The 14,260-nt window shown below is 38.5% G+C and overlaps 1 protein-coding gene across 2 annotated transcripts in view; it reads left to right on the top strand.

Annotated features, from left to right (window-relative positions):
- GALNT1 (polypeptide N-acetylgalactosaminyltransferase 1) overlaps positions 1-14,260 on the top strand; it is an 83,637-nt gene that overhangs the window by 12,392 nt on the left and 56,985 nt on the right. Inside the window, exon 1 of one of the 2 annotated variants that reach the window (XM_049769657.1) lies at positions 8,291-8,312. The exons of the other annotated variant lie outside the window; for it this stretch is intronic. The gene's annotated coding sequence lies outside the window, so the exon portion shown is untranslated. Of the gene's footprint in view, positions 1-8,290; positions 8,313-14,260 lie in introns of those variants that run through there. 2 annotated transcript variants of the gene reach the window in all.

A 14,260-nucleotide genomic window follows, 5' to 3' on the forward strand; every position in this document is an offset into this window, starting at 1 on the left:
AAGTTCAACCTCTACTGAGCACTGGCCCTGCGTGTGCAAGCGGGAGCTGAACAAGCCAACATACTGAGGATGTGTGAGATCCCTGAGTGTTACACCAGTAATGTCAATGGATGGAAAGAAAGGGAGGAGGAAGAAATTAAAAAGACTTTAAAAAGAAAGAAAAGGAAAAAACCCTACTAAACCCCAGATATTCTTCCTTACCAAGGATATATAGATATCTGCTTATATTTTAAGTTTTATTAATTTGTCTTTTGACATCTGGAATCATTTTCTTGGTGGTGTGAATTTCAAGTGTACATATGGATAAGTATTTATTAAATGGTTCAACCCATTGATTGGTAGTACCACTTCTACCTGTCTACTGTGAGGTTGGCTTATTTGTATGACTCTTCTGTGTATCTGTGCTGTTCTATGGAGATCAAGCCTGGGGTTTTATACATGCCAGGAATGTGCTATATCACTAAGACACATCAGTGGCCATTTGTTTTTAAAATCTGTGGTTTTTTTATGTTTTGAACACAGTGTCAGTATAGTTTGCTGATCGCTATAGTTAGAACACTGGAAATTCTTTTATGTTAAATTAAATGTTAAATTTAATGTTAAATTAAAACTATATTGGGGCCGGTGAGGTGGCACTAGAGGTAAGATGTCTGCCTTGCAAGTGCTAGCCAAGGAAGTACCGCGGTTCGATCCCCCGGTGTCCCATGCTTGGCAATTTCTGAGTGCTTAGCCAGGAGTAACCCCTGAGCATCAAATGGGTATGGCCCCCCCCCAAAAATTAAAACTATATTAATATTTTATTAGAATTTTACATATTGCATTTACTATAATAAAAATGTTTATGGGGGTATGCTCATTCCATAGTTTTTGTTTCTTCCAGGCTACTGAATAGAGTTGCAACTGCAAACTGTCTCTCCTGCATTGTACAACAGCTTACATCTTACTCAGTTTTTCCAGTCACTAGCTTTTGCTTTTCTTTGAGGCCTCTGGAAACTCTCTTGAAGGAAGGTATTTTGTAGTTTAGGGCTTAGCCAAGAATCAGAGTTTATATATCAACTTGGGAATTATCTTTTCTAAACTTTTGTTCCTCTATTCTATTTGTTCTGCCAGCTTCAATCTTAATCCTTTGATGCTTTTGGCCAATATTATTATGACTTATTCAATCAACATGATTGAAACTTTCTTGAATTCAGCTATTTTCACTGTTTATGCTGGTATTTCCTTTCTGTCAAGCAGCTACATCACTCAGTATAGATAAATGCCCTCTCAAATATTGACATCCTAGTTTCTGTCTTCTGGTTGTTCTCCACTACTTTCAGTAGCTTTTTTTGTTTTGGGGCCCTACCCAGCATGCTCAGGACTGAACTGCTGGCTCTGTAATCAAGGATCACTCTTGGCAGTGCTCAGGGAACCTTATGTGGTGCCAAGGTTTGAACCTGGGTTGGCCACATGCAAAGCAAGGACCTTACCTACTGTGTTACCTCTTCAGCACCTTTCATTTATTTTGTTTTGGGCCAAACTTGGCAGGACACGAGGCTCTGCAATTAGAAATCACTCTTGGAGTGCTCAGAGGACCATTTGGCATACTGAGTATTGAACTTGGGTCTACTGGGTGTAAGGTGAAGCACCTTGCCCACTGTACTATCACTTCAACCCTCAAAAGTTTTTTTAAGGTGGTAGGAAATGTGAAGGGATGGGTATGAACCTTGTAAGACTGAAACTCAGCCATGAACAACTTTGTAACTGTGTATCTCATAGTCATTCAGTTAAATTATTTATTTATTGGTTTTTGGGCCACACCTAGCAGTGTTATTCCTGTTAACCCCTGTTACCCCCTTATTCCTGACTCCATTCTCAGGAATCACTTCTGGTGGGCTCTGGGGAATGAACCCAAGTCAGCTGTGTGCAAGGGAAGTGACTGTGCCCTATCTGCTGTAGTATCGCTTCAGCCCCTAAAGAATTTATTTTCTTAAGAAAGGACAATAAACTATGAGCAAGTAGTACAGTTTTAAAAAAAACAAACAAGAAGTGTGAAATCTGTTAAAAGCACATTTCTCTGTGTATCTTTATTTTAAAGAAAATCTGAGGGGCTGAAGCCATACTACAATTGGTAGGGCATTTTCTCTGCTTGCAGCCCACTTGGGTTGAATCCCTGGCATCCTATATGGTCCCTAGAGCCCTCCAGGAGTAATTAATTCCTCAGCATAGAGCCAAAAGTAACTCCTGAGAACCACCAAGAGTGGGCCACCCCACCCCTTTATCAGCCAGAGTTTATAATTGTTGTTTGTTAGAGGGTTAATTCAACTTAGATATTAGACCTTTTTTAATGCTTCTCCCCTTCTCTTTTTTAACTTTTTGTTTTGCTTTGTTTTGTTTTGATTTTTGCCTTTTAAAGCAGTTTAGTTTAACAGTAAGATTCTAAAAACAGAGATTTCCCACATACCTTCTGTGCCAGCCTATGTACTAGCCATCTCATTGTCAGTATCAGTCACCAGAATGGTACTTTTGTTTATTTTTATATATCTATTTTTTAAATTTTGGGTCACACCCAGCGACGCTCAGGGGTTACTCCTGGCTATGCACTCAGAAATCACTCCTGGGTTGGGAGACCATATGGGATGCCTGGAATCGAACCACCATTGATCCTGGGTTGGCCTTGTGCAAGGCAAATGCCCTACTGTTGTGCTATCTCTCCAGCCCTACTTTTATTTTATTTTTTTTAAAAAGATAAATCTACATTGACACATTATAATTATTAGGGTTCACTCCTGATTTTGTTCATTTAGTGGGTTTGGTCTAATGTATTATAATATATATAATATAATGTATTATATAGCCATCTTTATACAGATACATTCCAGTTGTGCCCTAACCATGTATTCCTATCCCTACTCTACCTTTGCAACTGTTGACTTTCGTGTGTATGTAGTGGGGGAGAGGGGTAGGAAATAGGGAAATCATAGTTGGTTTGCTCAGGACTTAATCTTGGCTCTGAATTTAAGGATCAATTCTGGCAGAACTAAGAAGGTATCTATCATACGTGGTGCCAGCGATTGAACCCAAGTCATCTGCATGCTAAGTAGTATTACCTTACCCACTGTAGTAGCCTTCCGCCCTTCCCCAACCTTTTAAAAATTGTTTCTGCTTTTCCTAGAATGTCATTTTAGTAGGATACCCTATGTATGCAATTTTTTCCAATGGCTTTTACTTAGTAATATGCTTTATATGTTCCCCAGTGTCTTTTACATTGCTTTATAGCTCAATTCTTTTTAATACTGAATAAAATAATAGTACATTGAATATGCTATAGTTTATCACTTTAGCTACTGCATCCTAATTGCCTACAACGTTTGGCAATTGTGAAAACTACTGCAAATATTTGTGTGCCTATTTTTATTTGGGCAGAAGTTTTCAGTTTACTTGGGTAAATACCAAGGAGTATAATTGCTGAATGATATATAAACATATATTTAGTTTTGTAAGAAACCACCAAACTGTTCCAAAGTGGCTGTACTGGGGGTGTGACTGTTCTAAATCCCAGGACTCATTTTGATGAAGCCCTGGGGCTCAGTCCTAGCCCTGCTAATGCAAGCCAGCAAACAAACAGAAACCCCACAGAGACCACCACAGAGACTTTCTGGTATTGTCATTGTTCTAGATTTTGCTTCTCTAAGAGGTGTGAAGTGTTATCCTATTGTTTTGGTTTGCTTTTCCCAGGTGATCTATGATGTCGAATCTATTTTCATATGCTTACTTATCATTTGTCTTTGGTGAAATTGCTTTCACTTTTAACTTCTTTTTTTGTTATTGCTGTTAAGACTCCTTAGTAGCATATAGTTTTGTTTTAAACAATTCAGTCTTACAGTTTACTTTTTTAAACAAATAAATTTTATTCTTTATCTTTGTTTTAGTTCTCTATGTATTGGGGTTCATTTCTGTCACTTCACTTTGTGCTGTCTAAGGTTAAGATACGCGATTTCCTGGTTTCTTTTCAATTGCATTTTCTGTTTGTTTGGTTTTTTTCAACTTTAGATTTTAAGCCACGTGTTCTATTTTTACTTAATTTATTAATGGCCTTGTAATTTTCAAATATCTTTAAACTTAAAAAAACAAACAACCTAAATTTGATTTCCTAGAGACAACACAATGGGCTTTAGTGCATGTTTCACAGCAAGGAGGCTCATGTTCACAATATACTCTCCTGAACACTGACTGCATGCAGTGGTCCTCAAACTATGGCCCGCGGGCCACATATTGTATTTGTATCTGTTTTGTTTCTTCATTGCAAAATAAGATATATGCAGTATGCATAAGAATTCGTTCATAAGTTTTGTTTTTACTATAGTCAGACCCTCCAATGGTCTGAGGGACAGTGAACTGGCCCCCTGTTTAAAAAGTTTGAGGACCCCTGTTAAAACCTCAAGCCCCCACTACCATTGTATTTCTCCCTTACCGTATTTTCCGGCATATAAGACGACCCCTTAATTTTTGCAGTTAAAACAGGTTTAGGCCTATATTCTTTGTATCAGACAGAACGTTCCTGTGCTGCAACTGTATGTACTACAGTGAGCTAGTCCCAACAAGCAAAGGTTCAAAGGTTATACTGTAATAGACTTCCTCTCTGACTCTGGCCGATCTGAGCAGGCTTTTGACAATGTAGATTCCGGTCCAGAACATCGTCTAATTTGCATGCATCAAAAGCCTGCTTGGATTGGCTGAGTCAGAGAGGCGGTCCGAGCAGCCTGGCAGTGATTGGTGCAGGATCGAGTTGGAAAATTCGTTTTGTAGCAATGTTCAGACAGTTTTTCTTTAGCGGCATATTGAAACACTTTTCGGGATATACTCGGCATATAAGACGATCCCCAACTTTCGGTTGACTTTTTTTTGTTTCAAAAGTCGTCTTATACGCCGGAAAATACAGTATTCCTAATCTCAGTCAATAGCCTTAAAATTCTTTAACTTTAGTCACTCTTATTCCTTCTTGGTATATTTTGCTTCTTGGTATTTGTTGTTTTTTGGGCCACACCTGATGATGCTCAGGGGTTACTCCTGGCTCTGCACTCAGGAATCATTCCTGGCAGGCTCAGGGAGCATATTGGGATGCTGGGGCTCAGACTCATGTTTGCCAGGTGCTAGGCAAGTAAGTGCCCTTGCCCTCCTGCTATGCTATTGCTCTGCCTATACTGCAAATTTCCTATTTTAATAATGCAATATATTCGGCTCTTTCTATGTTTACCTTATATTTTTGGCTTAGATTTTTGGTTTTGGGCCACACTGGGTAGTGTTTAGGGTTTACACTTGGTTCTGTGCTTAGAGATTACTTCTATTAGAGCTGAGTAGATCAAATGGAAGTCTTGGGAACTAAATTCAGATTGGCTGCATACAGTGAAGTGTTCTGATCACTGTACTATATAACTTGACCTCCTACATCAGATTATTTTATCAAGTGCCTGCCACTACATCCGGTGCTGTAGTAATACTATTAAAATTTAAGACTTTGCTTTTATGAAGCTATATAATGCTTATATTAATTACTGCAATTGATCAATGCATACATTTGACATAAATTACTGTTTGATACCAAAAGAAAAAGAATTAAGAAAGGATAAAGAACAATACTGCAGGATATTATAAACTGGGTATCTAGCTCACTTGCCTTAGATATATAAGACCCCCCCCCCCAAAAAAAAGATAATGGATGGAAAACGTTGAAGAGGTTAGAATATTGAGTGGAATGAGTCTGAGAAAGAGACTGGCATATAGGTAGCCTGCATACTATAGGTATTTGATCAACAATTATTTCATTGAAGCCATACTACATTAGGTTTGGCAGTTGGGAGATTAGACTATGAGAATAAAGACTATTTGCTTAGATGGTGAAAAGGTAAATCAAAGAGAGTAACAGTATGAAGAAAACTGAACAATTGTATGAAATTGAAGGCCAAGGTGAAAAATTGCACAACAAAACCTTGGAGACTCCATGGGCCAGAATAATATAATATGGAACCTCTGACCTGGAGAACATTTGACTGAAATCTTTATGTCCCCAAAACTGCTCCTTAGAATCCCAGGGATTTTCCATTGTTGATAGTGGAAATATATTACCTAGTGTCTGAACTTGGAGACTCCATGGGCCAGAATAATATAATATGGAACCTCTGACCTGGAGAACATTTGACTGAAATCTTTATGTCCCCAAAACTGCTCCTTAGAATCCCAGGGATTGTCCATTGTTGATAGTGGAAATATATTACCTAGTGTCTGAACTTACGGTTGAAAAAAGAAACTGAGGCCCTGGCACAGTGTTCTCATATAATCATTTGACATTTATATTAAAGAAATCAAAGCTAAAATGAGAATAAATGAATGACTTCTTCTGACCATTAACCCCATAAAGTCCTTAGTTCACATGATAGTAAAGAATTCCTCTGAATTCTCTATTTAACCACATCCTTCAACACTTCTGTTTGTTTTCTGCAGACATCATCCTCATTTTCCTATTTTGACTCACATATTTTGTTCACTTGAAATATCTTTTTGTCTTTGCCCAACTCAAACCAATTTCTCAGACATTCTGCACCAATGGTTTCCTTTGTGTACTTCGTGAACTGTAGCTTCTCTCTTTTGCAAAGAGAGAAAGCATTTTGTCAATTGTAAAGTGCCATGCAAACTTAGCTTGTTCTCACCCATTGCATGCCCATTGAGTAAAAGTCTAAGCATTTCTCTCTCTCTCTCTCTCTCTCACACACACACACACACACACACACACACACACACACACACACACTTTGGTTATTGGCCACATGGTAGTACTCAGGGACTACTCCCAGCATTCACTCCTAGTGGTATTTAGGATTATTTAGTGCTAAAAACTGAACCTGGCTTTTTGCATGCAAAGCAGGTATTCTAGCCCTTGAATTTTCTGGTCTCCATTTCATATTTTTTGAGTATCAAACTTAGCATAATGTTTTACACAAACTTAATATTTAGTAAGATTTGAGTGAATTAGAGTATGTCAGACTTTATGTCAGACGTGGGCATACTCTACTCAAGTTCTTTTTTGTAAGTGTTAAATTTATGCCGAAATTATACTTTGCAGTCTCCTTTAAAAGTAGACTTTATTTGGATCCCACCAGTGATTCATATCTTCATTTTTCCCTTTACACGACACATGCCTATCTAAGTCTGTAGGTTGCAGAGTGGTATGCTAGATAATTTGGGCTGTACTAGCAGAATATCCAGGATTTTAACATCTCTTCACATAACAAAATCTAGACATAGCATATTTATGATTGGTCTCTTCAGTAGTTCTATATACTTTGTCATTTTGAGCATGCTCTTGACTTTGGATGGCTATGGGACTTCAACTGTGCTATGTGAACAACATTTAAAACATAAGCATGGTTTTTCTTTCAAGAACATAATTCCTTGAGTGCTTCCAGTCCTGTTGGTCAAGAGTTGGTTACGTATCAGTTGGGAGATAGCTCCATGGGTTATAGTACATGCTTTATGTACAGAAGGCCTGGCTTCATCCCAAGCTTCATTAGAGTCTCCCAATCCTTCCAGGAGCGACTTCCAAACACATCAAGCAGTAACCCCAGGCATGACCCTTCAACCAAATGAAATCAAACAAAAAGAAACCTGGCCACTTGGACTAGAGCCATGGTTGACTTGGACAGTAATATGTATTCTAGGAAAGAGTGATCACTTTCATTCAGTTGAGGGTCTGATGCAGTAGAAAACAATGTGAAGTGGAGGTGAGGATAAAGAACAAATCTTTGTTCAAGATGCAGTCTGAGTATCTTTGACTGTCACATTTGGAAAGTAAAAGTATCTGATGGCCATAGAGAGTACAGTTGGTAGGGCATTTGCCTTGCATGTTGCAAACCTGGGTTCAATCCCCAGCACCATGTATGGTCCTCCAAGTCCTGCTAGGAGTGATTCTTGAGTGCATGATCAAATGGAGCTAAAAATTTGAAAAGAAAGAAGGAAGAGGAAAAAGGGAAAAAGAAAGAAAAATGTTCTCTAATTTATCTTCCCTATGTTTGGTGTTGGTTCTCGGTGATCCCTATTTACCGAGACTAACTCACTCACGTAAGATAAATTATCTGAACGTTAAGAGTTCCACAATAGGGGGGCGTTATGCTCAGCATTGGTTGCTGTTAGCTTTATAGACAGATGAAATAGGGCAACTGACAGGCGGGGGAGGTGGTTATCTGTAATTAACTGATTTTAGGAAATTCTATTTTTTTAACAGGAGATGTGGGACATGTGGATTTGGGATATGAGTTCGTTTGAAAAACCACTCTGGGGTAAGTTGCTAATAATTTGAGGGCTCCCTTGTCTTTACATTGCAGCTTGACCAAACAGTTTTGTTTATTTCAAACTTAGGTTGATTGGACTTAATAAAATGACTTATGGGGCCGGGCAGTGGCGCTAAAGGTAAGGTGCCTGCCTTGCCTGCGCTATCCTTGGACGGACCGCGGTTCGATCCCCCGGTGTCCCATATGGTCCCCCAAGCCAGGAGCAACTTCTGAGCGCATAGCTAGGAGTAACCCCTGAGCGTCACCGGGTGTGGCCCAAAAACAAAAAAAAAAAATGACTAAGATTGCATTTTAGTAACTTGAGAAAGATAACTGTCAGACTTCGCTCAGTACTAATTAGCACATTCATTTTTAATTAGAGAGGACAAATTGAAGACTACAGACCAGGTTTAGCAATAAAAAGTTTCTAGGGCCAGAGAGATAGCTCAGAGTAAGGCGTTAGCCTTGCATGTGCCCTACCCAGAGCCGACCCGGGTTCAATATCAGGCATCCCATCTGGTCCCTGAGCCTGAGCAGAGAGCCAGGAGTAACTCCTAAGCGCTGCCGGGTGCGGCCCAAAAACACCAGAAAAGAAGAAGAGACTTTTGTTATATAGTGTTTGATTTCCTGGACATACTCAGTAGTCTTCTCAACTCGTGACCACTTGCGGAGCTAGCATTACCAGATCAGGCGTTCTGTCTCAAATACAGGCAGCGGAGGGGCCGGAGGGAGATGGGGCATCGGTGGTGGGAATGCTGCACTGGTGAAGGGGGGTGTTCTTTACATGACTGAAACCCAACGACAATCATGCTTGCAATTATAGTGCTTAAATAAAGATTAAAAAAAAAAAGATAAGGCAATCACAGTTTGCCTCTGAGCTTCTTCAAAAAAATTAAAAAATAAATTCTTATTGCATCAGTGTATAGATGGAAGTTCTGGATTTCTTGCTTGATACTAAAAAAATGCCTCTCAAGGGGCCGGAGAGATAGCGTAGAGTATGGCCTTTGCCTTGCATGCAGAAGGACGGAGGTTCGAGCCCCGGCATTTCCCAAGCCTGCCAGGAGCAATTTCTGAGCCTGGAGCCAGGAATAACCCCTGAGTGCTGCCGGGTATGACCCCAAAACAAAACAAAACAAAACAAAACAAAAGAAAAAATGCCTCTAGAAATATTCTTTAGTATTTACTGAGTTTGGTATGGTATATGAGTATATTATTTATTCTCACTTAATGTGGTGTAATGCATCTATACTTCGGGATATATATCCTTCACTTAGAAAATAAAGTTTTACTACTAAAATTATGTGACTGATTAATTCTTAAATTGAAATTGAAATTTTAACATTTGATGTGATAGACACTCATTTCTGTTTTGATCTACTGACAATGTTGGAGAGTCTCACCCTGTCCCCCAGGTCCAGTGATGAACTTACACAATTCAGCATGCTAAAAGTTAAAATTTATTAACAAAAGAATACAAAGCAACATATCAGACAGAAAGTGTACCTTGTGAAGTCTGGAACAAAACAGCAACACATTTCCAAAAGCATCTCCTATTCACACAGGATGTTGTTAAATTCTCCAACAAGAGTTGTGCATGGATTTTTTTTTTTTTTAAGTATTGTTTGGTTGGGAAACAAACGTGCTTAAATTTTTGAAAGGGCTAGTTTATAGGCACCCTCTACCTAAACTTTATCAAATCTAAAATGTATAGACTTCCAGAAGGAAGCCAGTGTCTAAGAGAAACCATATTGTTTGCACAGTTAAGGCACAGTGAATATATAGTTTTATATTTTGTAGGGAACTGATAGAGCTCCAAGTGTCAGCCTAGAGCCAGTTTTGCAAATAAACTTTTCTAAAGAGAACACTCATCCCTACAGTCTTAATTTTTATTCTGTACACTGACATTTATTTAAGGAGTTTGATTTTGCACATTGAACTTCTAGAAAATAACAAGTCAATATGATGGCGAACCAAATTATTGAATGCTATCTGTTTGGGGACTTCATAACGGCATACTAGTTTAACTTGCTGCACTTGTTTGAAGACTCAGACAATTCAATATAATATTGTACTCATGGTTAGGGTTTATAGCAAAACCTCCAGTGCAAGAACAGCAGGGAAAAGATATCCAGGGGAAGTGCTTGAGAAATCAGGCATTCAAGACTGCCTTCAGCAGTCTCACATAGACTTAACTTTTTCTGTGAATATAGCCATCTTTAAGTCTCATATAGACTTAAATTTTTCTGTGAGTAATATTCATCTTTAAGAAATCTTTGAAGGGAGTACATGCATATTAAAACCCAGAGTTTTTATTGGAAGCTGTCACGTAGACACATTCCAGTCATGTGACTGGTCTTCTGGTAATGGAAACTTTGGACCTAAACCAAATACCAGGTGCACATCATAAATCTTGATGGTTATTTTAAACATTACTGACAGTCTGGTATGTATCTTAACCCACTGCTTCTAATATCTTTAACCAGTGACTGAGTACATTCCAGTTTAATTCTCAGAGCTTGACTAGGGGTCATTGCCATGTCTCCCTCCAGGAATACCCCAGAGAATAACAACGGAATGAAACAGAGCTGCTGTATTAACTCTTACAGTATTCTACATTAAACAGTGTTGCATTTACTTAATGTAATACTAAGTATATGTTTTAGAATGTATTGTTCTAAATTTAGGAAAAGTAATAGAAATAACTGATGAGGGGCCCGGAAAGATAGCACAGCGGCGTTTGCCTTGCAAGCAGCCGATCTAGGACCAAAGGTGATTGGTTCGAATCCCGGTGTCCCATATGGCCCCTCGTGCCTGCCAGGAGCTATCTCTGAGCAGACAGCCAGGAGTAACACCTGAGCACTGCCGGGTGTGGCCCAAAAACCAAAAAAAAAAAAAAAAAAGAAAAAAAAAGAAATAACTGATGAACTTATCCGAGAAAAGTATGTTGACTCATATTCTTTAGAGCTTTTTGTAATGGTTAATTCTGGATTTCTCTTTTGTCCACACGCAGGGGTCCTCAAACTTTTTAAACAGGGGGTCTGACTATAGTAAAAACAAAACTTATGAACAAATTGTTATGCACACTGCATATATCTTATTTTGCAATGAAGAAACAAAACAGATACAAATACAATATGTGGCCCGCGGGCCATAGTTTGAGGACCACTGGTCCACAGTATATGTATTATATAGAGGCTTATGTTATATCAAGCAAATAATGCAGAAAATAGAACTTAACATTTAAATTATGATAATAGAAAATTAACTTCATTGTTTGATGGTCTGTTTTGTAAGAGGCTTTTGTTATATTTTATTTTTGGGGGGTCCTCCCAAGCAGTACTCCAAAAGTCAAGGCCCTTCCGGCAATACTCAGCCATCTCAGCCTGCAGTTCAATGCAAGTGTCCAAGAGTGCAGAGCTGCTCCACTCTTCAGTGCTGGAGATTACCAGGGCCACACCCAGTGATGCTCAGGAGCCTCCAGTGCTGCACTCTGGTACATGGAGTACTTCGTATGAACGAAGGTTCTCCATATGCAAGGCATATGCCTTAACCCCTTACCTATTTATCCAACTCTATAGTAGGCTATTGAGTAAAACGGGGTCTCTGAGATGCAGTTTTGCAGGAAAAAAATTCCCCCAATTTTAATTGCCTGATTTCAGGATTTAAAACCAGTTTCCTCCTTTCCTTGTTGCTGTTTGAAACCTCCTTTATATTATGCAAAAAAAAAAAAAAAAAGACAAACAAGGAAAGTCAGTCCCGTTCTTCAGAATGAGAAAAATTTTATTGTTGTAGAAATGTAACAAAACTTTTAATATGATATGGTATAAATATGGTATAAATATTTCAAGGCAAATAGAGTATATAATATTTTCTTGTTTGACCTTGGAATTTATTTTGTTTTGTTTCTTTGTTCGTTTGTTTGCTTTTGCACCACACTTGGGAGGTACTTGGAGGGTTACTCCTGGTTCTATGTCAGAAATTACTCCTGCTAGGCTCGGGGACCATAAAGGATGCCAGGGATTGAATGCGGATTGGCTGTATGCAAGGTAAATGCCCTACCCACTGTGCTATTTATTATTCCAGCCCCTGACCTTGGAATTTCTTTAGTGAAAACTCTGAATATGGGTCCTACGGTGTAGGTTTTACAGTTTTCTTTATAACAGACTTGGAAAGCAATAAGCTTAGTAAAAGATTTTATGTAAAGGAGAGACAAACAACATAACTAAAAAAAAAATTCACTTTAAGAAAACTTATTGCAGAAATATTTAACTCTATTTTATGCTGCTTTTTGATAGAAACTTCCCTCTCTGGTTGTCCTTTTTCCTGCCAGATTTCCTGAGTTGATATTTTTCTTTTGTAGTTGAATGGCAAGTTTTCTTAGAGTGGAGTTTTACAGTGTGATAAGAGCTTTCATGATGTGGATCATTGCTTTCGTTCATGTACCATCTATAGTACCTGACATGGTCAGTATCAACAACATGACCAAGACTCATAATCTAGAGCTCATTGAATGAGGTCATTCTAATTGACTTTAAAAAAAAAATAAAAAGAACTCTAGGGGGCTGGAGCCATCAAAGTACAATAGGTTGTGAAAAGATGATTTTACACACATATGTATCTTAAGGCCTAAAAACTCTCTAGGTGTGTATTCTGTAATAAGAGTTTTATTTAGCATGCTAACTCAGAACATGTTTTTACTTATTAAAATTTAAAAAAAAAAAAAACATTCCACATTGGCCAGTGCTCAGGAGCCTCCAGGTCTATCCCCAGTGGTGCAAGGGAGGCAATGCATTGCAGAGTCAAAACAGATCCTGTATATGACTAGTCATATGCTCTAATATTTGAATTATATCTCTGACCCAACTCACGAGGACTTCTTTTTCCATTGTAATTTTACTTCTAATTTTTTTAATCTATTGAGATTCTGTAATGGTACTATAATGTACTATAATGATGGTTTCCAATACCACATCCATCACCAATGTACCCACCACTCACAAGTTTTTGTTTGTTTTTGAGTCAAATCCATTTGAGCTCAGGGCTAATACTGATAGAATGTTTGGGGGATTGTACCATGCTTAGAGCACCATTCAGTGCTAGAATTTAACCTAGGCCGCCTCATGTAAAACAAGTGCCTCTGAACTGTCTCCATTGTCCCCAGAATTTTTTTTGCAGGAGAATAGGGTAGGGGGTTGGGGCCATACCTGATTGTGCTTTTCTTAGGGATCACCCTTGGCAGAACTTATGGGACTTTTAAGTTCCACCTTAAAGATGCCAGGGATTTAAACTGGTCAGCCATATATAAAGCAAGCTCTTTACCTGCTATATTTTCTATATAGCTGCTATCCCTACCAGGTTATTTTTTTAACTTTTTGCTTAATGAAGTGCTATGACTGGTGAGGAATGGATATTGGAACATTATATGATTTATCAAAGTGTTTTAAACATTTTTAAATGTTAAAAAAGTGGAAACAGCATATTATAATTTTTAATATGAAAATTATGTGAAATTCAGGTTTCAATGTCCTAAAGCTTTATTGAGTGAGTAGAATTGTTATGTTCTGTGTTGCTTAAAGCATTTGCCATCTGTCCCTCTATAAGAAAACAACTTGCTGATGCATACCAAGAAACATTTTCAGGAATGTTCAGGGCCCAAGCAGGTAGGGCACTTGCCTTGCATACAACTAACCCAAGTTCAATTCCAGTTCATATCAGTTCAATTCCAAGTTCATTAACAACCCGATTTGATCCCCTCCTGAGCCTACCAGGAGCATCACCAGATGTTGCCCAATGACCTCCTCCCACCAAGAAAAAAAATTGTTCAGGGGAATACATAAAAATGGAAAACTAGAAAGAACCAAATGTTCCATTAAGAGTAGAATGAGAAGCCAGAAGAGAGTAGAGTTGCTAAAGCACTTGGCTTATAAGCAACTGACCCTGGTTTGAGCGCTGGCACC

Source organism: Suncus etruscus, chromosome 3 (assembly GCF_024139225.1).
Source record: "Suncus etruscus isolate mSunEtr1 chromosome 3, mSunEtr1.pri.cur, whole genome shotgun sequence".
Classification (NCBI taxonomy): Eukaryota; Metazoa; Chordata; class Mammalia; order Eulipotyphla; family Soricidae; genus Suncus; species Suncus etruscus.